This window comes from Panthera tigris, chromosome A3 (assembly GCF_018350195.1).
Source record: "Panthera tigris isolate Pti1 chromosome A3, P.tigris_Pti1_mat1.1, whole genome shotgun sequence".
NCBI classification, from domain to species: Eukaryota; Metazoa; Chordata; class Mammalia; order Carnivora; family Felidae; genus Panthera; species Panthera tigris.
Window position 1 is genome coordinate 88,637,390 of NC_056662.1, and position 27,511 is coordinate 88,664,900.

At 36.6% G+C, this 27,511-nt stretch overlaps 1 protein-coding gene and 1 long non-coding RNA gene across 16 annotated transcripts in view; one reads left to right on the top strand and one right to left on the bottom strand.

The window, feature by feature from the left end:
* The window catches only part of EXOC6B (exocyst complex component 6B), a 605,784-nt gene that overhangs the window by 522,139 nt on the left and 56,134 nt on the right, over positions 1-27,511 (bottom strand). The window lies entirely within an intron of this gene.
* LOC122237352 lies at positions 19,614-20,475 on the top strand. The gene is made up of 3 exons (XR_006215819.1): positions 19,614-19,733; positions 19,867-20,039; positions 20,374-20,475. It is a non-coding gene; the product is annotated as an uncharacterized LOC122237352 (long non-coding RNA).

The following is a 27,511-nucleotide window of genomic DNA, read 5'->3' on the forward strand; positions in this document are numbered from 1 at the left end:
ATCTCGCAGTTTGTGGGTTCAGGGCCCCCCCAGGCTTCGCACTGACAGTGGAGAGCCTGCTTGGGATTCTCTCTCTCTCCCTCCCTCTCTCTCTCTCTCTCTCTCTCTCTCTCTCTTTCTCTTTCAATCTCTCTCTCTGCCCCCACCAAAAATAAATAAATAAACCTTGAAAAATATAAATAAAAATAAAGTTTCCTATGGTTTGCTTCCCTCTCTTTTTTTCCCTGTTCCCCTATGTTCATCTGTTGTTTCTTAAATTCCACATATGAATGAAATCATATGGTATTTGTCTTTCCCTCATTAACTTACTTTGCTTGGCATAATACACTCTAGCTCCATCCATGTTATTGCAAATGGTAAGATTTCATTCTTTTTGATGGCTGAGTAATATTTCAGAGTGTGTGTGTGTGTGTGTGTGTGTGTGTGTGTGTGTGTGTGTGTGTGTACACACCACATCTTCTTTATCCATTTATCAGTCAATGGACATTTGGGCTCTTCCCATAATTTGGCTATTGTTGAGAATCCTGCAATACACATCAGGTGCATGTGCCCCTCTGAATCAGTATTTTTGTATCCTTTGGATAAATACCTAGAAGTGCAATTGCTGGGTCATAGGCTAGTTCTATTTTTAACTTCTTGAGGAACCTCCATACTGTCTCCCACAGTGGCTACACCAATTTGCACTCCCACCAAAAATGTAGGAGGGTTCCCCTTTCTCCACATCCTCACCAACATGTATTTTTTCCTATGTTTTTAATTTTAGCCATTTTGACAGGTGAGTAAGGTGGTGTCTCATCATGGTTTTGATTTGTATTTCCCTGATGATGAGCAATGTTGAGCATCTTTTCATGTGTCTATTAGCCATCTGGATATCTTCTTTGGAGAAATGTCTGTTCATGTCTTCTGCCCATTTCTAAACTGAATTGTTTATTTTGGAGTGTTGAGTTTGATAAGTTCTTTATAGATTTTGGATACTAACTAACCCTTCAACAGATATGCCATTTGCAAATATCTTCTCCCATTTCAAAGGTTGTCTTCTAGCTTTGTTATTTCCTTCACTATGCAGAAGGTTTTTATCCTGATGAAGTCTCAATAGTTCATTTTTGCTTTGTTCCCCTTGCTTCTGGAGATGTGTCTAGTAAGAAGTTGCTATGGCCGAGGTCAAAGAAGTTGCTGCCTGTGTTCTCCCAGGATTTTGATTGTTTCCTGTCTCACATTTAGGTCTTTCATCCATTTTGAACTTATTTTTGTGTATGGTGTAAGAAAGTGGCCCAGTTTCATTCTTCTGCATATTGCTGTCCAGTCTTCCCAATACCATTTGTTGAAGAGACCATCTTTTTTCCATTGGATACCGTTTCCTGCTTTGCCAAAGATAAGTTGACTGTAAGATGTGGGTTTCTGATTATCTCAAAGACAGTTGAATAATATCACATCAAACAAAGTTTAGCTGTTGAAATGTTTTCAGAACCAAGGAGAACTTCAAGACACAAAGACTGAACATTTTTCTTTTTGTTTTGATTAATCCAAGAAAAAAATCCAGAATTTATTCTGGTCTTTTCTTTTTCATACATTTTTTTTTAACTTGTGTCATGGTTTTTAGTCTTGAAACATTTTCTTCTCATTAAGCTCCATAAAAGCATCATTAGTATTTTTGTTTATTCCAAAAGTTAAAAATAAAGTGGAAAAAACAGATTTGAGCATGATGTTGAAAGAGAAACTGCAGAAGGTCAAGTGGAGTTTAAAGTTCCTTCCTCTTCTTCAGTTCATCTATCACTTTAATTCAGACCTTTACTATGGTAATGTGGATGCTCAGAGTATATAAAGGTGAAAGTAGATCACTGTATATTATCATCAAGGACAGGGGAAGCACATACTAGTTAAGGAAGTCTAAACTGAAGACTATACCCAAATGTCCTTGCACTGCCACAGGAGATCAAACACATTTAAATCTTCTTCTACCCTACAGATACCAAGGTATACAACTGGCTTCACCAAAATAGTCCATGCCACCAAAAGAATGTTGTGATGGAGATCTCCTTCAAGGCAGAAAGGGGACCCCACACATGATGGCTTTTTTGATGGTATTTTCAGAGAGATAAAAACAGGGTGGAGAAATGTTAACTAGCACCTAGCTAAAGAGCTTACTAAAAACCTGGTATTGGTTAAATAGCACGGCAAAGTGGAGAAGGGGAAATTGTCACAAAACATCTGTCAAATCAACAACAGCCTATTGGAAAATAAACTAATGAAAGCAAGGAAACAGAGACCGCCGTAACTGCTACCGTGACAGCCACACTGTTAAGGATAATCTATATCTCTATCTACCCTTAAGCGTGTACCTTCCTATCTCAATGGAATAGATATCACACCTCAATCTAAGACTAATTCTGTTCTAAAAACTCTCATTTCTCCTCCACTCCAGGAATGCCCCATCAATACTTCTTTTTATTTCTGTACTTTCAAATGTTTCATCCCCATGGACTTCTTTCTCTAAAACATTCCCCCCTCTTAAACCAACATAGCCCCATGGCACCTGAGTGGCTCAGCTGGTTAGGCATTGGACTTTCAGTCTCAGTTCAGATCTTGATTTCAAGGCCATGAGTTCAAGCCCCACACTGGGCTCTGCGCTGGGCATGGAGCCTACTTAAAAACAACAACAACAGCATAGCCCCCTTTTTACTCTTTTTTAAACAAATACTATTAAATTAAAATTTCTGTTCTGATAATTTGCCTTCTGGCATCCTTTCTCTTACTCTTTCTCCTCTCATAGCTAAGATTCTTAAAAGAGCAATCTATACCCACTGCCTCCATTTCCTCAAACTGGACTTGCTCTTCGACCCAGTGTAACTTCTTTCTTACCCACATCACCCTAATGAACCGATTCTTGCTAAAATCAAAAAAAAAAAAAAAAGCCTGTCAAATAAAATATTCATTCTTCAGTTCATCATTTACTTGACTCCTCTTTTGTATGTGCCACCGCTAACCATTCCCTCTCCCTTATTTTTTTTTTTTTTGAAGATTTTATTTTTAAGTAATCTCTACACCCAACAAAGGGCTCAAACCTACAATCCTGAGATCAACAGTCACATGCTCTACTGACTGGGCCAGCCACATGCCCCTCCCTCTCTCTGAAAGATCTATTCTCAGGGCTTCCATGACATTTCCCTTTTCAGTCTCCACTAATTCTTCTTCCTTCTGGACCTCAACACCTGCTTGGGCTTCATCTCCTCTCACCCTCACACAAACTCACTCAGAGATATCATAAATACTTCAGTTTTCACTATTAAACACCTTTGACTCCCAAAGCAATAACACCAGGGCATACCTCTGTCAAATCCTGTAAACCCGAATATCCAACCACCATTCATCCTCAAAAACATCTTAAACTGCACGTGTCAAAAGTTGAAATCATTAGCTTGCACCCAAACCTCCAATTCCCTCCTACAGTCACCATCTCTAATTGAAGATACCACCACCCACCCAAACTAGAAATCCGTAAGTTAACCTGGACTCCTCACCCCACCTCACGCCTCCTTCCAACTACTCAATCACCAAGACTAATTCTGATTCCATAATATCACTTCCATGCTTTTCTTCCTCCCTATCCCCCACTGCTACTGCCCCGGCTCATGTCCTCATTATCTCTCTTAACAACCGTTTGACCTCCCTCCTTGTTTCCCTAACAATCTTTGATACTTCTTTCGCAGTAATCTTCTTTAAATGACATGTGATCATGAAACACACTCACTCCCTTTTAGAATTAAGACCTGCCTCAAAATCAAGTCCAAGTCTGTAACATAATATATAAGCCCTCTCCAGGTGGAGACTTATCTCTGAACACTCTCCACATTCTCTCTACAACCCCACTCGAAGTTCCTTGAGTGTACTCGGCAGTCGCTCTGCCCAGAATCTTATCATCACTTTACCTGGCAAACTCCTACTCATCCTTCAAGCTTCAGCTCAAAACTCACTTCTATAAAACCTCCTTCCTTACTACAACTACCATAACCTGGCATAGAAGATTCCCTCCTTCCCAACGAGGTAGAACCTAACTAACTTTTCATAAAACCAGAGAAAATTTAAGCCTGCACCGTCAGGAGGCATTTACACCAAACAGAATTGTGAGTTCATTCTTTGAAGATTCATGCTGAAGGTTTTACTTTTCTCCTACTTACTGATATGCCGACATTAGGCATCTTTTCCCACAAGAAGTCAACTTCTTCTATAATAAAAATCCATTGCAGGATGTAATAATCCAGTTTATTAAGGAATACATTTAAAAATCTATTTATATTGTCTTCATCATATGAGGACTTTAAGATACAAAACAGATGACCAGAAGGGAAGGAAAGCAAAAACTAATATAAAAACAGGGAGGAGGACAAAACATAAGAGATTCTTAAATATGGAGAACCAACAGAGGGTTGCTGGAGGGGTTGTGGGAGGGGGGATGGGCTAAATGGGTAAGGGGCATTGAGGAATCTACTCCTGAAATCATTATTGCACTATATGCTCACTAACTTGGATATAAATTGTAAAAATAAATCAAATAAATAATAAATAAATAAATAAATAAATAAATATTTATAAAAATGAAGAAATGGGGCACCTGGGTGGCTCAGTCGGTTAAGCATCTGACTTTGACTCAGATCATGATCTCACAGCCCGTGAGTTCGAGCCCCGTTTCGGGCTCTGTGCTGACAGCTCAGAGCCTGGAGCCTCTGTGTCTACCTCTCTCTCTCTGCCCCTCCCCCTCCCAAAAATAAACAAACATTAAAAAATGTTTTGTTTTTTTTTTTAATGAAGAAACAAAATCTGTTGAATCACCTAGCCCTATCATTGATAATCAATTGATACAGGATAAGAAGTACTCCTTAATAGCCACAGCATCCTCATTTAACACCCCATTTACGCCCTTATTTTGACACTGTAAATTTAAACTGGCCTTGAACCTATGAAACCATGTGTGGTTTGAGAAGTACTATCATCTTGCTTTGCCTTAAAGTTCTTCAACAAATGCTTAGTATTATTCTAGAAATGAATGGGCACCGCCACTAATAACATTTACTGATGGAAAGCTGAATCAATACTTTTCTGTTCCGAAATGTTTATTTGTTCATATTTTTGAGAGAGTACTACACTGAGCACTCTACATCATGATGGTTTATTTATATGTCTATCTTCCCTATAGGACCTTGCGTTCCTTGAGGGTTTACTCCTGGAACAACGCCTGTATCCCACAGAGAAGGCATTATAGAGTGACAAAGGGTCTAAAGCAGTGCCTGAAATATGTTTCAACATTTAAACTTTCTCCAAAGACAAGCCTAGAGTTAATAATAAACATTTTTATTTAAAAAAAAAGTAAGTTCAAGTTCTAGCGGCACAAATAGTTTGTACTTCAGCTAAAATGCAAAATAGAAAAAGAAGGAATCGGGGGAAGAAAAAAGGAACTTAGAAAGTTCAAGGAAATCTATTGTAGGAGAAGAGAAGTGTCTGGGAATAATTTGTTATTTCCCCAGCTCTCCTCTAACCTTCTCTGGAAGCTAGGAGAAAGATGATTAAACAGCAACAAGACCTGACTCTGAAGGGAACTGGTGTTTCTGGCCCTTTTTTTGCCAACAGAAGGGGGGGAGGGTGACAGCAGTCCCTAAGGGCTTTTAGAAAAAATTGCTTCCAGGTGGAAATTTTTTATGGTACTGTGCAGCCTGGAGCCATTTTTTGCTTTCCTTCTTAACTACTGATGATTAAACCATGGACAATCAGGCTACAACAATGGAAACAGTTAGATAACTCCCAAACATCATGGTTATATGCTCGAAATTACCAAGTTAACTCTCAAAGGAGAGAAAAAAATGTGTTGGCAAAGTCCTTTTTTATAAGGGGGAGAGGGGGGTACAGTCTGTTAAAGATTTGTATTTGGGAGAACATAAAAGTAGTCAAGAACTCTGTATCATAATGATAACCATCAGTCTCATACAAAGACTAGACACTGTAATGTACAGTCATGAAGAGCTGAACAAAGAGCGATGTTAAATGTCCTGTTATTTAGCAATTTTTCATCATTTCAACCTGGATTAAGTGTTCTATTAAACAATTATCATACGAGTATGCAGATAAATCCCACCACGCATCATGGGGGACAGCTAAGTCGATTTACACCTGATCGTGGTTCTGAAAAATGTCTGAGGTACACATCTGAGTTTGTAATGATGGCTCAAGAACAGAAGGGGGAAGTTACCTACAGTACCAACTCCTAAGAAAAGCACAGAAAATTACAGGCCAGTCATTTGACCACCCAGTAATTGAATCTAGAAAATTTTACTATGCCAATATCACCCACAACATTAAAGAGTAAATCCAGCTCAAAATTATAATAGTAAAAGTAAGCTTTTTAAAAATATATATATATACCAGGGTGCCTGGGTGGCTCGTCAGTTAAGCATCCAACTCTTGATTTTGGCTCGGGTCATGATCTCATGATTTGTGGGATCGAGACCTACGTCAGGCTCTACGCTGACAGCATGGAGCCTGCTTGGGATTCTCTCCCTCCCTCTCTCTCTCTGAAAATAAATAACCTTAAAACACGAACTAAAAAGAAATAAATAAAAAAATATATATACCAAGGTCTCTGTTGAACATTTTATATACACTACCTTACTTATTGCTCAAAAATAATCCTACTGGAGTAATCACTATCATTTCACACATGAAGCGACCTTTCTGACACTGTCAGTACACAGAAACATTTACCTTTCCCAGGTTGCTACAATGACATAAAGGGTAAGATGAAAGGAAAAGGATGAAGGGGTACAAAGAGGAGATGAGACATAGGATGAGGGCAAGAGGGAGGTAGTGGAAAAATACACCAAAATAATACAAATGTTTGGATAATGCAATTGTGACTTTTTTCTTGCTACTTTTCTGTAACTTTACATTTTCTTTAAGTAAACATGTATTGTTTCTATCATTAAAAAAAGGAAATGCATTTTTAAAAGTCTAAAATAGTACCTGGTTCACAATAGATAAATGCTCAATAAAATGTTAACTGAAATAAAAACCACACAAAAACAACCACGTCAGGGTTACTTGGAGTCTAATGTTTATTAATTATCTAAAAATCGAATAAATGTAAAAAATAGAATGAGAATTTCTTCTCACAATCTATCTCCTACAAACCCAAGAAGGAATCACCCACTGGTAAGAATTTTTTTAATTCACTATCTTTTCTACATTCGAACCTTCTCTTCTTATTGATCATAATCTCAAAATGTATTTAAAACATAAATATATATGATATCCTGAAATTCTCAATTTGAAAACTGATGTTGACAGTTTCCTAGGGCCCTTTCATTGCAACTATGAAGTGCACCAATTAATGTTCTTTCATGGGCTTTCAAATGGGAGGGGAACAGAGGAACCTCAATGGTTATTATGGAACCTTGTTCTACTACTAAGTAATTTGGTTTGTAAATTGGAAAAGTAGGCCATCTTCTGTTGTTTCCTATTCCACTAACAGGACATACAAAGAACTCCCTACTAATATCATCACGCTATTTACAAAAAAACCTTCATGTTTTAGACAAAAATACATCAGGACACACCCTTCCTCTCCACCATAAGTGCCATGCTTCCATTAGGAATCAATACTGCGTGTGTGTGTGTGTGTGTGTGTGTGTGTGTGTGTGTGTGTTTCAAAGAAGCATTTGTTTAAGAATATTACAGCCTAACTCATTTTAAAGATTTTTCTTTAATATAAAAAAATGTACAGAAAAAAGGAACTTCAGACATGATCCGACCCAAACTCACGGACACTAGTTCAATTTTTTCTAGGTATCTCTATCACATACTTGTCCAGCTTTTGTGGAAACATCTGTAGTAAAAGAAAGCTCATTATGAAGCAACTGATCCCATTTCAATGGCTGTTGCAAAGTTCTTGTACAAAAATAAAATATGCCTTCCTATAATTTTCACCATCTATCTTATTTTTGCCCTCAAAGGACCACTGAGAACAAGTCCTTGCTCCCCCGCTTCCTTTCTCCAGACTAAACAATCTCAAATTATTCAACTATTCCACATATAAACAGCCTTTCAATTCAGGTTTTTACCCTCTGGACACGTTCCAGTAGTCAACATTCTTCTTAAAGTATAATAAAACAGGCAGTATAGGACAGTGGTCAAGAGCACAGACTTCAAAGCCAGGCTTCCTGGATTCACGTTTGGTTCTGCTACTTATTAACTATATGACCTTGGGCAAATTATTAAACTTCTCTATACTTAAGTTTCCACATCTGTAATATGCAGATAATAATAGCAACCAATTCATACAGTTATTGTGTGAAGATTAAACGGCATAATATCCGTAAACCATCAAAACAATGACTGACACACAGAACGCATGCTATAAATATTAGCAATTTTAAAATCAAGCATGGTCAAGCTAGAGGGGAAAAAAAGACACATCTCCTTTAACTTTTTTACTCAGCTTCTATTAAAACAGTCTTACAATAATGCTTTAACAGTTTTGGCCGTCATATCATGCCATATATTGAGCTTAAACTCACATAAAATCTTTTAATTTGCTTTTATATACTGCTATACTCACTCAGTTGATATCCCAATCTCTAACTTACTACCTATCACAATTACAATCTATTTTTCCAGTCTACTGAGATCTTTTGAGACAATAATTTTGTCATTCAACTTTCCATTTCCATGTTTCCCTTTGTCATGTAGGCACATGAGTATTTTCACAAAAGAAAACTCTACTATGGAGAAGGCAAAAACCTAAGCAACGCTACAATCTAAGACAAGAGAACCCTGGAAAACACCAACATATAAAACTGTGTGATTTTCTGGTTCCATTTTAAGGGGAAAGAAGAGACCATCAATCTCATAAAGTCAAATAGAAAGCTTGAAAAAGTTAATGTTCAGTCTTTAAAAAAAAAAAATAATAAGTCCAGGTTATAGAAGAAGTCTCCAACCCCACTTCCTTTAACTAACATTCAGCCCCCCAACTGTGTCCAACTTGGAGAGAACTGTCATGAGCCAAAGCTTTTAATGTCCCTCCCTTTTGAAGGCACAGTGGAAACAATTCCCCAGAACAAAGGAGTTGCGTCAGAGAGCTCTCTGCTCTTTCAAGTTGGAAGGACAGTTGATTCACACCATGTGTCAGAGAGAAACACCAACTAGAACACCAAGTGAGATAAATTTTAGGCCTTCTGAGCTGTTTAATATTAAACTGTAATAAATCATCTTTACAGCAAATTATAAACAAAATATTTTGTTTACCCTTTCTCTCATATGTGTCTTCCCTTGAAAAGAAATTCTAAGAGAATTCTTAATTCCAAAGTTACATATTCTCCACCAAGAAATCATTTTCAAATGTTAGCATCCAGAATCAATGATCTGGTTCATACTCTCAAAACAATGCCCTGGCATATCACAAGTAGCCTTGCCATATGGCCCTTTGTTTTCCAAAACAGTGTTAGTTGAGTGATGGTCATGGTCTTTGATTAAGATCTCACCTGTCATTAACTCTACACTGAGTCATCTTAGTGTCCTGTCCGCTCTGGTCAATGATTTTACTTTACACCTAGACCATGAAATCAAATATATGTTCAACTATCATAAATGATACTTAAATGATTTTGTTTTTAATACTCCAAAAGAAAAAAAAAAAATCTAAAACAACCTTGATCTGTATAGATTTATTTGGAAAAATGGCCCTAAAAATAAAATTTAACAGAACGAATGATACCACAACTCAAATGATAAAATAAAGACTAGCTTAACATGTTAAGAGACAGGTTTCTGAAAAGAGAGAATATTAAAACTACATGATTGGTTCAATACAAGGAATTAGGAATTATAATGTGGAACTGTGGGGAAAGTAAACTGCCTTCCTATCAGAAATGACCCTATAATTAAAATTTGTTAGACATCTCCCTGAGGTCTAGTGCATATTTTCACCATGCATCTATTATCGGTTATGTATCATCTATTGTCAATCAATCTGGTCTGGGTCCTATAATTTCTTTAAAAATCTGCTACCCTACACAAGTTAACTCTGAAGTCAACAAAATAATGATCCAAACATCACTAAATAAACAAAGGCTACTTACTAACAAAGAGTTGTGTTTAGGTCACTCTCCCAAAGCTATGAATATCACTATTCATATCACATCCCAGTTCTCCAGTCTACAGAGTAACTTGATTATTTACTTCATGAGGAAAAATGGGGGCAATTATTTAAAATGTTCACAATACACTAAACTACAAAAAATAAAGTCTTAAAAGGCAGGAGAAATCTGACTATTAAATGAAATTAAATAATAAAATAAAATGACCACAGCAGGCTAAATAGAAACTGTTTTCTCAGAAATTTAAGAAAACTTGCCATTCTAGGTGGGTTAGACATTTTTCCAGCATGGGCTCATTTAACAAATATTTACTGAGCATTTACTAAAAGGAAAAAGACAAGAATGTTTACCTTTGAGGGAGCTAATACTGTAATTAGTAAGGAAAGACAGAATGGAAGACAATGAAAGGCAATTATAAACCTGTACAGAAATTAATATAATGTTTAAATCTATACACTTAAATCTGTATACTTTAACTCTGTATACTTTGCATTATAGTAATGTAAAATACTGTTTGGTGTGGAATTGGATTAGTTAGAAAAAGTTTCTTGAATTTGCAGAAGACCAGGAATAAGGGGGCTAGGGGAGCTTTAAAAGCAGAGGAGGAAAACAGGACACAATAGATGCAAAGAAATAAAATAAAATGACTACAGACTTGTCATCCAAATTATATAAGCAAGAAGACAATGGAAAGATATCCTTAAAGTACCAAAGGACAAATTGTAGACCTTGAATTCTCTATGCAGCAAACACATTCTTCAAAACCTAAGGACAAATAAAGATTTTTTTTTTTTCAAACAAAATCTTAGAGAATTTGTTACCATCAAACCTGCACTACAAGAAACATTAGAGGAAGTTATTTAGGCAGAAAGGAAGTGAAATCAGGTCAAAATAGGGATCTACACAAAGGAATAAAGAGCACAGGAAATAGTAAACATAAAAGTTTTTATTATTTAAACTTCCTTAAACTATAACAATGTTAAACCAAAAATAATTAGCTACAAATTGTAGAATTTGTAACATATATAGACATAAAAATATGTTAGCAATAACTTAAGGTCATTGGGGGAAACGAAAATATACTGTTGAAAGGATCTTTTTTTTTTTTTTTTTTTTTTTTTTTTTTTAAGTTTTGAGAGAGAGTGTGAGCATGGTAGGTGCAGAGAGAGAAAGGAAAGAGAGAATCCCAAGCAGGCTCCATGCCATCAGCACAGAACCCCGATGTGGGGCTCGAACTCACAAACTGCAAGATCATGACCTGAGGTGAAATCAAGAGTCAGACACTTAACCGACTGAACCACCCAGGCTCTTATGTTACACAAGAATAGGGATGATATCATTTGAAGATAGACTGCTGTCTTAATCAGTTTAGGCTACTATAATAAATTATCATAGACTGGATGGCTTAAACAACAAACATTTATTTCTCACAGTTCAGCAAACTAAGAAGCCCAAGATCAAAACACTGGCAAATCCAGTGTTGAGTAAGGGCTCGCTTCCTGGTTTACCAGACAGCCATCTTCTCATTGTATCCTCACACTGTAAACAGCAGAGAGAAAGAACACGCTCTCATGTTTCTTCTTATAAGGGTACAAATCCCATTCATGAGGGCTCCACCTTCCTGTCCTAACTACCTTCCAAAGGCTCACTTTGGGGGTTACGATATTAACATACAAGTTTTGAAGGGACACAAAACATTGAGGCCACAGCAACTGTGATAATTTAAAGATGCATATCACAATCCTTACAGCAATAACTTAAAAAAAAGGTATATCTAAAAAGCCTACAATGGAATACACCAGAATGCTAAATATTAAGTTAATCTCACTCAGTTAAAGAAAGTAAGGAAAAAGGGACCCAAAAAATGGGGCAAATGAAAACTAAATAGCAAGATAATAGGTTCAAATTTAATCAAATATGTAATGATATTAATGTGAATGGTTTCCTTTCCCTGCTTTCTTTTTAACTAATTGAGTATACCTCCATTTTCCTCCTTCCCATCTTTTGAGCTATTGTTGTCATTCCTTTGTGAAGTGCCTTGGTGTAATTTTGTTGCTTACGTTTATCCTGCTTGAAGATCTTTAAGCTTCTTGGATTTCTATTCTAATTTTCCAGAAAAAAAAATCACTTTAAACTGTTTTTAAATGTTTCTGGTTTTAATTTCTGGAGGTAAGCCCATATCTGTAAGAAATATGATAATATTGCTGCTTTCTTTTTATCAGTTTCATATACCATCTATGTCCTGCTATAATTAGATCAGACTTACCTCATTCCATATCACTTCTCTCCCTCTCTTCTCCATATACTTGTACCACTAAGGCAATCAGAAATTAAAGGAACAAGATGCTGGAGGCCAGGGGAAAAATGAGAAGAGCTGAGCCAACATTCTTTAGTCACTTTTTCCCCTCGAGGCATTTGCTAAATCTGTGCACAAGTAAAGCTAAGTTTCCAGTAAAGAAACTGAGCAGAAGGCCATGACTAAGAGGAAGAGAAATCAGTTTTTGACAGTTTTGTGGAGCTGAAGTGACATAAATTAGAGACTTAAGAAGTAAAGATCCTGGAGAGGAAAAATGGGAAGGAAACAGAATACTGCTCTCTCCTTCCCTCAACACAACTTGCTGGATTCTTAAGCTACAATGGACAAGAGGCTAAGAAGACAAGCAAAACGCCTCTGAGATGCAGAACAGGGTGTTAAGAAGTTTTGAGATATAGAGGAAATAAAGATTAGAATTCAGTGTCCACCTGAAAGAAGGGGCCCTAATCATCACTCCAAGGCTACACATCTTTGTGATAGGATACCATAAGGCAGCAGTGCACCACCAACAGCCACAGCCTCGCCAGCGCTGAACCCTGAATCTAGCAAGCTCTGACGGGACAAAGATCACTGCCACTCTATCTGCCTTACAAAAAAGAGGGTGGAGGGGTTAACCTCTTCTTAGAGAAGATAGGTCATCCAGAACCTCCACAATTTTTATCCCCATTAGGCCAAAATTACCAGGCAGGCTAAAGGAGAGGATCACATGACTGAAGGTCAAGATCCATAGATGATCCAGATGTTGACATTATCATGAAAGGACTTTAAAACGGTTATGATTAGTAAGACAAGAAAAAAAGGGAGGAAAGATTAACAATATTGATGAGAGACAGAAAATTTCACCAGAGCCTTAAAATCTATATTATTTTAGGGGCTGGGTGGCTGGGCTGAGCCTGGGTGGCTCAGTTGGTTAAGCATCCGACTTCGGCTCAGGTCATGATCTCACAGTCCGTGAGTTTGAGCCCTGCGTCGGGCTCTGTGCTGACAGCTCGGAGCCTGGAGCCTGCTTCAGACTCTGTGTCTCCCTCTCTCTGACCCTCCCCCGTTCATGCTCTGTCTTTCTCAAAAATAAATAAATATTTTTAAAAAAATTTTTTAAATCTATATTATTTTAAAATGGAGGGGAAAAAAATCAGAAGCAAAAAATATGATTTTTAAAGTTAAGAACTGCATAGATGGTTTATCAGCAAGAGAGGATTAGTGATGATAAATCAATAGAAAATGTCTAGACTGAAGCATGAAAAGGAAAACAAAAAGATGTAAAATATAGAAGACTATTCGAAATACGAAGCATACGGCACACAGTCCAAAGGCCCACCCCAGCAGTTCTCAAACTTTTTCACCTTAAGATATCTTCATGCTTTTAAAAAATACTAAGGTCCCCAAGTGCTTCTGTATATATGGTTATATTTATCAACATTTGTCACATTAAAAATTAAACTAACAAAAGAATTTAAGCATAAGAAAACATAAGCATGTATCACAGTAGCCTTTGAAACAGTGATGTTTTCATATATCATGTAGTCTCTAGGATACTATACTATATATTCTCCTGCAGAAATGTGAGTAGAAGAAGTTAGTGGTATTACGAAAATCATTTTGAATTTGTGACTCCCATGAAAGGGGTTTAGTCTTTCCGTAACAGGGCAGAAACAACATCTAAAGACACCATGGTCAACTATTTCTTAGCCAAAACTAATAAAAGACATCAATCCACAGTTTCAAGCCCAGCAAACCCCAAGCAGGGTGAATACAAAGAAAACTATACCTAAATACATCAGAATAAAACTACAGAAAACCGAAAAGACAGGAGAAAATATTAAAGGAACAACAATAACATTAAACAGAAAAGATATGTCAAACAACAACTGAATGATACCTTGGCAGTTCCTCAAAAAATTAAAAATAAAGTTACCATGTGATCCAGCAATTCCACCTGTAGGTATACACCCAAAACAACTGAAAGCAGGGACTCAAAGAAATATTTCTACATCCATGTTCATAGTAGCATTATTCACAAAAGCCAAAAGGAAGAAGCAACCCAAGTGTTCGCTGACAGATGAATGGATAAACAAAAGGAGGTACACCTAAAATAAAACATTATTCAGCCTTAAAAAGGAAGGAAATTCTGGCACATATTACAACATGAATGAACCCTGAAGACGTTACACTAAGTGAAAGACACCAGTCATAAAAGAACAAATACTATATGATTCCACTTACATGAAAATACCTAGAATAGTCAGATTCAGAGACACAGAAAGTAGAATGGTGGCTGCCAGGGGCAGGGGAAAGGGGAGAATGGGGAGTCATTGTTTAATAGGTACAGTTTGGGAACATTAAGAAGGTTCTGGAGATGGATGATGGCCATGGCTGTACAACAATGTGAATATACTTAATGCCAATAATCTATATAGTTGCAAATGGTTAAGAGAACAGGTCAGTAGTAGACTTGCATTAAAAGAAATGCTGCAGGGGCGCCTGGGTGACTCAGCTGGCTGGGCGTCCAACTTCAGCTCAGGTCATAATCTCACAGTTCCCCGCAGCAGGTTCGCTGTTGTCATCCTCTGCCCCCTCTCTCTCTGCCCTCCCGTGCTCATGCTCTCTCTCTCTCTCTCTCTCTCTCTCTCTCTCTCTCTCTCTCTCTCAAAAATGAATAAACAGGAATGGTCAGTTGGTTGGGCATCCAACTTTGGTTCAGGTCATGATTTTGTGTTTCATGAATTCGAGCCCCGCATCGGGCTCTGCGCTGACAGCTCAGAGCCTGGAGCCTGCTTCGAATCTGACTCCCTCTTTCTCTACCCCTCCCCCGCTTGTGCGCGCTCTCTCTCTCTCTCTCTCTCTCTCTCTCTCTCTCTCTCAAAAAAAGATAAACATTAAAAAAATTTTAATGCATAAACATTTAAATAAATGAATAAATAATAAATAAACAAACAAACAAATGCTGCAGAGAGTTCGTCATGCAAAAACAAAGCAATCTCAGAAAGAAGCACAGAATGGTGGAGGAAATGAAAATTAACCCAAAAGGGTAAACAGTAATGAATGCTGACTCTAAAAAATAATAAGGATAATGTCTTATGGGCACTAAATGACATGCAAAATTAAAATTCATGACAGCGATAGCTTAAGAGGTAGGAGAGGATAAATGAAAATCAAGTGTTCAATGATCCTAGCACTGTCATGGAAGTGACACATGTAATAATTTATACTACGATCTATGAGTCAAAGATGCATATTGTAATCCTTAGAGTAATTCCTAAAGATTAAAAGAAGAGCCAATGAACAGGAAAAGAAAAAGTCAACTATCATGAAAAGAAAATCCAAGATTTTTAAGTTCAAAGAAGCTCTCTTTTCGGTATAAAGTCTACAGAGCAGCCATTCTGAATATACAGTTAACTGAAAAATGTGTTCACCTAAGTCCTTCTTAAGGCAACTACTAGAGGAAGAACTCCAACCAAACTAAACGACAGGAGAAACTTCAACCAGAAAGACTGGCAGGGCTCTAGTCTTTCCATAACAGGGCAGAGCATATTTAACTGCAACTCTAAGACAAAAAACAAGATCAGGTTAAAGTCACAAAACATAGTATATAAATATAGTATGTAAAAATTACACAACTAAAAAGAGAAAAGAAAAAATAGAAAGCAGCATAAGCTAGAAGACTGCTTCATACCTAATAACTGGGAGTCAAAGCTAAGCAAATCAGGTACACACCTCCAATCCCTAACCTAAAAATCCCTGAAACAGAAATGTTTCAGAATTCAGAATTTTCCAGATTTTAAAAAGCAAGTAGGGTGCATATTTCGTACATTTCCTAACATCCCCAGTGAGGTCTTAAGAAGCATTCCCCTCATCTATCACATTAGTATTTCTGCAGCAAAATGTAGGAATATTTATACAACAGTAAATATAAAGACTATCACTGGGGCGCCTGGGTGGCTCAGTCAGTTAATTTAGCATCCAACTTCAGCTCAGGTCATGATCTCACGGTTTGCGAGTTCGAGCCCGCGTCAGGCTCTGTGCTGACAGCTCAGAGCCTGGAGCCTGCTTCAGATTCTGTGTCTCCCTCTCCCTCTGCCCCTCCCCTGCTCACGCTCTGACTCTCTGTCTTTCAATAATAAATAAACATTAAAAAAAAAATTCAAAAAAAAAAAAAAGGCTATCACTACCTCAGGTCAATGCTTGTCAGGTTTTGTTGCCGGATGAATTTAGACAAGCTTGGACAACAAATGTTTTCAGGGCCTTTGGATTTTTGAACTACAAATTCAATACAAAGGAACCACAAGATCAAAAATACAATTTTTTTTTTAATTCAAAGAAAAAAGACACTATGAGATATGGCTTACAGTAGTAACTTCCTCCATGCCCCCCCCCCCAAAACACCTCTTTTACTTAATACTAAGTTATTGTTGAAGGACTACAGAGCTCTAAATTTCCAAGTGGTGGTACTTGCAGAGTAAATTGCTGATGAACATAAAAGTCACTAGGGGGCAGCAGAGCACAAGGAGTGTCCCCGGAAAAGTGGTGAAACTGACAAAGTACTTACATAGCTAGAGTACCAACTGCTGGAAACATTTCATTCACTAACACAATAAAAGACTTACCGATTAACCTGTAAAATCTGCTTCTAAAGCTTCATTATATTCCTTCATTATTTTTTAGTTTTAATTTTTAAATAATTTCACACTGCATGAGTAATACTGAGAACTCCTGTAATAGCCTTTACGCAGAATTCACCAATGTGTAAGTTTGCCACATTTGTTTTATCATTCCTTGTATGTATATATACATTTTTATTTTCCTAAACCATTTGAGCATATGTTCATACACTGAGCCCTTAAAACCGCAGTGTGTATTTCTTCTCTTACCTAACGACAGCACAGTTAGCAAATTCAAGAAATTTACATTGATACAATTATAAGCTAAGTCATAGTCCACATCCCAATTTTGTCAACCGTCCCAATAATATTCGTTAGAGCATTTTCATTTCTTCCTGGAGGGTGTCCCATCCAGGATCATCTATTCCCTTCAGTTGTCGTGCCTCTTCAATCTCCTTTCATCTAAACTAGCAGCTCTCAGACTTTTTAGATACAGAAGCCCTTTACATTATTAACAATTGAGGACTCTAAAGAACTTTTCATATGAATTCATATGAACATATGAATATACATACATATTATCATTAGAAATTAAAACTGAGAAAGTAAAAAATTCATTTAAAATTAACAACCCATTAAACATGTTAAAGAATATATTTTATGTTGGGGCGCCTGGGTGGCTCAGTTGGTTAAACGTCAGATCTCATGGTTTGTGGGTTCAAGCCCCTCATCGGGCTCTGTGTCTGACAGCTCAGAGCCTGAAGCCTGCTTCAGATTCTGTGTCTCCCTCTATCTGCCCATCCACTGCTCATGCTTTGTCTCTGTCTCTCAGAAATACATTTTTAAAAAAATGTTAAAGAATATATTTTATGAAAAATAGTTATACATTCTAAAACAAAAAATAGAACAGCTTGTTTTACAGTCATGCAAATCTCTTTAATGGCTGGCTTAACAGAATACATCTGGATTCCATAACCACTCCTACATTCAATCTACTGCAGTGCAGAGTTTTGGCTGAAGGATAGGAGGAAAACCCTCATACACATGCAGTTGGAAAAACGACAATGTATTTTTAAAGCTTTTCCATGTATTTTTATATATATACATATATACAAATTTATGTTACAACCTCAAAACTTTATGAGTTTCAGAATAAAATCCATTTGTCTTACACTTTGAATGAATGAATCTTGTACCCATATGATTTTGTATCATAGGGCGTTGGTCATCTGAAAAATACTGGTTCACTTGGTTTTGTTAAGTCTTTCAAATGTTGACATATTTCATTATACACCCTCAAAAACTCACGCTAATCAGTATCACCATCCAGTCTCATAAGTTTCTAAGTACTGTCAACCTTTAGAAGGGCAACAGGCCACATCTACGAAAACATAAACTTGGAACAATAGTAAATCCCACACAAATAGTGCAAATAATAAATCGGTCATTCTATACAACACAGCAATAAAGATGGACTTGGGGCACCTGGGAGGCTCAGTCAGTTAAGCACCCGATTCTTGATTTTGCCTCAGGTTATGATCTCATGGGTTCATGAGATTGGGTTTGTGAGATCAAGTCCTGCATTGGGCTCTCTGATTCTCGCTCTCTTCCTCTCTATCTGCCTGTCCCCCATTCACACGTACTCTCTCTTTCTCTCTCTCAAAAATAAATAAACTTAAAAATAAGTAAACTAAAAAATGGACTTTAATCACAGTAAACAATATTACAGTATCACTGTACATCAGAATTGCTGAAATAAAAAGAGGCGACAACACCAAAATGCTGGTGAGGATGCAGAGAAACTGGATCTCTCATGCATTATTGGTGGGAAGGCACAGAACAGTACAGCCATTCAGAAAAATAGTTTGGCAGTTTCTTAAAAAACTAAACATACGCTTATCATAAAATTCAACAACCGCACTCCTGGGTGTTTATTCCAGAAAAATGACCACCTATGTTGACCAAAAAATACAAAAATTTGTATGCAAACGTTCATAGCAGCTTTATCCATAATAATAAGTGAAAGGTTCTTTCTCTTCTTGATATCAAATATGTGCCGTCTTTACCAACACCAATTGTCTGATTCTCTGACACCAATTCTGACACTTACTACTGGAGTTAATGTCAGACCCCACAAGTTAAGGGCTTAGTTCCAGAAGAATGCCCCCACTTCAGACACCAGCCACAAACAGGGTACCCAAGCCACTCAGATTATGCTTGATCGACTACAAATTCAGGGGTTCCTATGCCCCTCTTCCAGGTCAGGTTCAATAAGTCACAAGAACAACTCACAGAACTCAGGAAAGCACTTACCACTACTGGTTTATTATAAAGGATACAAATCAGGAAGAGCCAATGGAAGAGATCTATAAAGCTGACATGGGAAAAAGGGGTATGGGTAGCTTCCATGCTCTCTCCAGGCACATCACCTTCCCAAGCTCTTTGATGTGTTCATCACCTTAGAATCTTTCCAAATCCCATTCTTTAGGGAATTTTATGATTGATTAAATCAGTGGTCATCGGTGACTGGATTCCATCTCCAGCCTCTTTCTCCTCCCCAGAGGCTGGGGTATGGGGCTAAAAGTTCTAACCCTCTAATCAAAGAGGTCTTTCTGCTGACTAGACCCCATTCTAAAGCCACCTAAGCGTCCCCCAAGAGTCACTTCGTTAGCATAAGCTGAGGTATGGCTGAAAGGGATATATGTTAGGAATAACAAAAGATGCTCCTATCACTCAAGCAATGCCAAGAGTTTTAGGAGCTGTGAGCCAGGAACCAGAGAAAAAGACCTAATATAGATTTCATATTATACCACAGCTAAGAAACTGGAAACAGGCTAGATGACTTCCAACAAGTGGTTAAATTGTGCTACATTCGTATCATGGAATACTATTCAGCAACACAAAAGATTAAGTTATTAATACACAGAACTACTTGGATGAATCTCCAGAGAATTACCCTGAGTGAAAAGAAAAGTCTAATCCCAAAAGGTAACTAATACATACTGTATGATCCCATTTATACAACAATTTTGAAATTACAAAATTTCAAAAATGGAGAGAGATCAGTAGTTAGTAGTTATGAGGTGGGGCAGCAGGGAGGTGAAAATGATAATAAAAGGGTAATGCAAGGGATCCTTATGGTGATGAAACTGTTCAGTATATTGATTGTGTTGGGAAATACACCAACTTACATGAAATAAAATTGTACAAAACTAAATACACATACATAGATGACTACAAGTTAGACATAGAAATATGACTAACACTGGCAGACTGTATCACGTCAGTATCTTAATTTTAATGTTGTACTACTATTTTACAGAATGTTACTACTGGCAGGAAATTGGATAAAGAGTACCTAGGATATCTCTGTTATGTCTTACAACTGTATGTGAACCTACAATGATCTCAACAGAAATATCAATTAAAAAATCAGTATACCTAAAGAAAATCTGAATATTGTTTTTATAATTTAACATAAAACTCAGAAGCCACAAAGGAAAAGACTGGTAGATTTTACTACAATAATATGTTAAAGTTCTCTATAAAAACTTGCAATATAGGGACACCTAGCTGGCTCAATCAGAGGAGCATACAACTCTTTATCTCAGGGTTGTGAGTTCAAGCCCCACATTGGGTGTGAGATTACTTAAAAAAAAAAAAAAAAGTCACGTGTCCGACTTCAGCTCAGGTCATGATCTTGCAGTCTGTGAGTTCAAGCCCCACGTCAGGTTCTATGCTGACAGCTCTGAGCCTGGAGCCTGCTTCAGATTCTGGGTCTCCCTCTCTGCTCCTCTCCCACTCACACTCTGTTTCTCTCTGTCTCTCAAAAATAAATAAACATTTAAAAACATTTTTTAATAAAAAAATGAATTAAAAACAAAAAATTAAAAAAACACTTGCAACATAAATTAGGTCAAAAAACAAAATGAGAAAATGTATTTATAAAACATGTAACAAAAGCTTAACATACATGATATATAAAGAGTCCTACAATATCAGTAAATAAAAGCAAACAACCCAACAGAAAATAAAATGGACAAAGTTTATGAGTTTCCAACTGATAGCAGAAGAAGTAAAACTGGTCAATATACATAAAAGATGCTCAACTCTTCTGATCATTAGGAATTGTGAATAAAAACGAAAATCAAATACTATACAATAGTGTTCACCAGCACCAGTGAATGTTAGCTTCCAACCCCTCTTGCCTTCAGGCCTTCCCAGGAAGCTCAGTATTCTGAATGCTGCATGTAAGTATGTCCAGCAGTGTCTGGAACATAGCAGGGACTCAATAAATATTTACTGAGTGAAGAAATTAATGTGATTCCTCGAAAGTCAGAGGCAAAAATGTCAGGATGGGAAACCAAAAGTCCATCCAAAAGTCCATAAAAATAATGAATAAATTGGCAAGAATGGTCAAAATCAATTCTCTCAGAACTCTTGATACTAATCAAAAGCTTGCTGAAACCAAGGGAATGATTAATCAAGAAAAAAACAGCTGAATCCCAGTGTTTGAAAAAATCTCCATCAAATGATTAGCTTACCACTAAGTTAAAGGAACATATGCTTCCATGGCCACACCCAACAAATAATACAGACAACAAAATTAGTTCAGAAAATTCACTAAACAAACAAACAACTACAACAAGCAGCAACAACAAACCCTGGAAAGGGTTATGATATTCAAAATGTCTGGTTTTCAACAAAAAAATTATGAGGCATGCAAGGAAATAATAAAGTATGGACCATACATGGGGAAAAAAAAAGGAAACAGGAAAAAGACTTAAAGGAAAGACAAGACTTAAAGGAAACTATGAGAATAATGTCTCACCAAATAAAGAATGTCAATAAAGAGATAAAAATTACAAAAAAAAAAATAAAATGGGAATTCTGGAGTTGAAAGATGCAATAACTGAAATAAAAAATTTATGAGATGGGTTTACTAGGAGATTTAAGTAAACAAAGAAATAATCAACTAACTTGGTGACTGATCAATTGAAATTATCCAGTCTGAGGAACAGAAAGCAAAAACATTCTGAGGAGCAGAAAGAAAAAAGAAAAATGAAAAATGTGTACCAACATACACATTATGAAAGTCCTAGGCAGAGAGAGAAAAAGGAACGGAAAAAATATTTGAAAGAAATAATGGACACAAATTTCCAAAACTTGATGAAAGACATGAATATACGCATCTAAGAAGATCAACAAACTCCAAGTATGGAAAACTTAAAAGAGATCCATACTAACGCACATTATAATAAAACTTTAAAAGACAGAATCTTGAAAGTAGCAAGAAAAATGATTTGTCATGTACCGAGAAGTCTCAGTAAGATTAGCAGCTGATTTTTCATCAGAAACCATGGAGTCCAGAAGGTAATGAGATGACATATTAAAGCGCTAAGAGACAAAACTGTTAACCAAGAATTAATTATCTGGCAAAACTATCCTTCAAAATTGAGGAGAAATTAAGACATTCTTGCCTAAATAAAAACTGGAGGGGCGCCTGGGTGGCGCAGTCGGTTAAGCGTCCGACTTCAGCCAGGTCACGATCTCGCGGTCCGTGAGTTCGAGCCCCGCGTCAGGCTCTGGGCCGATGGCTCGGAGCCTGGAGCCTGTTTCCGATTCTGTGTCTCCCTCTCTCTCTGCCCCTCCCCCGTTCATGCTCTGTCTCTCTCTGTCCCAAAAATAAATAAAAAACGTTGAAAAAAAAAAAAAAAAAAAAAAAAAAAACTGGAAAGAGTCTATCATTAATAAATTGCCTTATAAGAAAACTAAAGAGAATTCTTCAGGCTGAAATGAAAACACAGTAACTCAAATCCACATGAGGAAATAACATCAATAAAGGTTAACTACACAGGTAAATATAATAGTCAGTATTAATGTACTCTTGGCCTATAACTCCTCATTTTTCCTATCTGATTTAAAAACAACTGTACAGGGGCACCAGGATGGCTCAGTCAGTTGAGTGTCCAACTCTTGATTTTGGCTGAGGTCATAATCTCACAGTTCGGGCTTTGCACTGACAGCACGGAGCCTGCTTGGGATTTTCTCTCTCCTTCTCTTTCTGCCCCTCACCCCCTCAGAATAAATAAATAAACATTTTTTTAAACAACTGTACAAAACAATAACTCTAATCTGTTCTGGTGGGCACACAATGTATAAAGATATAATTTATGACAACAGAAAGACAAGAGGGAATTCTGTAGGAGCAAAGTTTTTGTATACTGTTGAATTCAAATTGGTAGAATGCCATAAATTAAGATGTTAATTGTAATCCCCAAGGACAACCACTAAGAAAATAAGCGTAAAACATATAGTAAAAGAAAAGAGAATGAAACCAAAGTATTAAAACTAGAAAATACCTAATATAATAAATATTTATTTTATAGAAATATTTATATAAATACAATATAATAATATAAATATATAAAATATAAATATGATAATATAATATTAATATACATTTATTTATTTAAATAGATATAAATATAAAAAATACATAATGGAGAAATTTAGGAACAGAAAAAATATAAGATATATAAAACAAACAGGAAAATGGCAAAAGTAAATCCTTCCATATCAATAATTACAATAAATGAAAACAGATTTGTCTTTTAAATTAAACGGCAGAGATTGATGAAATGGATTTAAAATGAAACAAAAACAAACAAAACAGAATAAACATGATCCAAGTATATACTGTCTTTAAGAGACTCATTTTAGGGACACCAGGGTGTCTCAGTTGGTTAATCATCCGACTCTTGATTTCAGCTCAGGCTTGATTACACAGTTGGTGGGATCGAGCCCTGCATCAGGTTCTGTGCTAATAGCAGAGCCTGCTTTGGATTCTCTCTCTCTCTCTCTCTCTCTCTCTCTCTCTCTCTCCCTCTCTCTCTCTCTGCCCCTCCCCCACTTGCACACATACTCTCTCTTTCTTAAAATAAATAAGTAAACATTTTTTTAAAAAGAAAGAGACTCATCTTAGATCCAAAGACACAAATAGGTTGAAAACTAATGGATAGAAAAAGATATTCCACGCAAAGAGTAACCAAAAGATTCACAGGACAAACCAAAAGAGTTAAATTTAGACAAAATAAACCTGAAGATAAAAACAGTTGCAAAAGAAAGAAGACATTACATAATGGTAAAATGGCCAATCCATCAAGATGATGTGATAATTTTTAGATAAACAGCATAATAGTGGTAGCATTGTCGTCTCTATTTTACAGGTTCAGAAAACTAGTATCCAAACACTAGTCTGCAGACGTTCTTTCTACAATAATGTACTGTCTACGGTAGAAACAGAATCAACCTTTTAGTGCCTTAATAGGAATCAACATACTAAAAATGAAAAAACTATCATTTTTTTATATTGATAGTGAGTCTCTGGTTAATCTTTAGCCTGTTTATGCTAGTCATCTTTTCAGTTCAGGAAAGGGATATACTAAGTGTACTAACCAAAACATTCAGGCCAAGAACTGTAAACCATGACTAAGATTTGCCTTTAGTCATCTCATGTTGCTTCAGAACACATCACACCTTTGAGTTAACAGCTATCATACTCAATGTTTTTCCCAAAATGCCATGTTTCAGAAGAAAGTGAAGATCACCAAAAAATTCCAAAGTTTAAGTTTGTGAGGTTTCTAGAAAGTGTTGAAGTTCAAAACATTACAAAAAACAAGTTAGTGAAAAAAGCAGGATACAAAATCCATGACACCTGTACAGATATTAATGAAATATAAATACATACAGCATATATATCCATAAATAGTATAATACAAACATAACAGTATTTATAATAAAAATATTCAGGGGTGCCTGGCTGGCTCAGCCAGTACAGCACATAACTCTTGATCTCAGGATTGTAAATTGGAGCCCCATGTTGGGTGTAGAGATTACTTAAAAAAAATAAGATCTTTAAAATAAAAATAATGATGTTTACTACATTATCCTAAACACTTTTTATGTATTACCTTAATTAACCTGAAACCATCCCATGATACAGTGTAACAGTATTACCTTCATTTTACATACAAAGAAACTAAGCCACAGATGTTTGCCAAGTCACAGAGCTGTAATTAAAGGTGTAAGTACACTGACACAGAATCCCACACTCATCTATTTCTTTCTCCCCATAAAAAATGTGTGCATGTATGTGTGTATGTACACAAATATATAATGTACATATTATAGTTTGCTGTCCCTACATAAAATATACGTAACATTATATAATGTTATAAATATACATGTTACATATACACAAAAAATCTTATTGCATATTTACATATACATGTGTGTGTATTTCAACTACCTAGAAAAAAAGCTGTTAATAATGTAAAACACGTTGCCAACAGGTCAGCACAAGAGCCCCGTGTCACAGTCTTAAACCTGACCCCAGCTTCACCTTGTCTTCAAATGCTTGCTCATGGTTTTGCCGAAGTTAATTCACGCTGAGTTTCTGTCACTTACAACCAGAGTCCCAATCAATGTAAACACGTATTATTTTCATAATCAGAAGAAAAGCAGAAAATATTTTTAAACTATTTATTTTTAAGTGGTCTATATGTAACATGTTGTATTATTAGAATATAAACTCTAAGAGAAAAAGAATAATAGCTTAATAAACAACAAAAACATGCCGGCAATATACTGAATTTCCTAAATTCCCAAATGCCCCTACTCCAGTATAATCAAAACAAGTAAAAAAATCATTTATTTCACTAGAGCAAAGCAGGATTGAAAGAACATAGTTCTTCCACCACATTACAAAATAACCTGATTATACAGGGATTTTCTGTAGCATTTTTTGTTGTTGTTATTCTATGTTTTTTCCTTCTGTATATCTTCAGTACAGCATATGTATGATGAAGCTGCTTTAGGAAAACTGAAGGATTCCGTATGCTAAAATACTATATTTTAACCTTAAGGAGCAGCTGTATACTCTTAGTTGGCAAACTGACAAAATTTTCCTTCCACATATATATACCAGATTAAGCAATGGGATGGAGTTAAGCCTAATTCTGACTGTTTTTCGCTTTAAACTACCTTAAGCCATCTGACACCAAATTTCACTGAATAATTGACGTTATTTGCTTCATTTAAAAAAGAGGAAATGAGGAGTACCTAGGTGGCTCAGTCTTTAAGCGTCCAACTCTTGGTTTCAGCTGAGGTCACAATCTCATGGTTCGTGGGTTCGAGCCCCGCATCAGGCTCTTTGCTAACAGCTGGGAGCCTGGAGCCTGCTTCAGATTTTTGTGTCTCCCTCTCTCTCTGCCCCTCCCCAACTTGTGCTGTCTCTGTCTCTCTTAAAATAAATATATAAACTTTAAAATTTAAAAAAAAACTTTTTTTAAAGAGGAAATCAAAGAAAGAAGGAAAGAAGGAAGAAACTGGCCCTCAGCTATCACAACTCCCTTGACAATGATTTTCCTCACCTGTGTAACTGCTCAAATTGCCAAAAATCTGAGGTTGCTACTAAGCTTTAAACAGGATAAGAATCTAAGTCACTGCAACTTTTTCAATTAAAAAAAAAAAAACAAAACAAAACACGGGGCGCCTGGGTGGCTCAGTCGGTTGAGCGTCCGACTTCAGCTCAGGTCATGATTTCACAGTCCCTGAGTTCGAGCCCCGCATCAGGCTCTGTGCTGACAGCTCAGAGCCTGGAGCCTGCTTTGAATTCTGTGTCTCCCTGTCTCTCTGCCCCTCCCCTGCTCATGCTCTGTCTCTCTCTGTCTCAAAAATAAATAAAAACATTTAAAAACTTTAAAAAGAACACACAAAACCTCAAGTGAAATTCCTGTCAGATTTTCAGGGACTTTTGCTTTATTTTATAGAGATCAAATTCCTGACTCAACCACTGCTCCCGACCCCTCTATAACTATTCAGCAGGTTAATCTTTTTATCATTAAGTTCCTGCCATACTCTTCTTCTGTCCCTTGGAAAAAAATCCCAAATCCTGATTCTATACTGAGAATTCTAAATAAAATCTAAACACCTGAGCCTAACAGTCTACTACTTTCACAATATTACATGACCATTCCTATCCATATTTTCTTCAAACCACTCCTCTTCAACAGGTTTCTTCCTCTCCAAGAAAAAACTTCTTTTCCTATAAACAGCCTGACTGTCAGGATGGACAGGATTATGCTACCGTAACAAACAACCCCAAAATATAGTGGCTTACAACAACAAAATTTTATTTCTTGCTGACGGTGTATACTGTGGGTCGAAAGGAGGCTGTACTCCACAATGTCCTGATGCTAAGAAGCAGCCAACATCTGGAGCACTTGTCGGCAAGAGTTTTTTGTAAATGGCCAGATAGAAAATATTCTCAGCTTTGTGGGACATATGGTTTCTGTCACGACTATTCAACTTAACCGTTATAGTGCGAGAGCAGCAACAAACAATACATAAAGAAATGACTATGGCAGGGGCACTTGGCTGGCTCAGTTGGAAGAGCA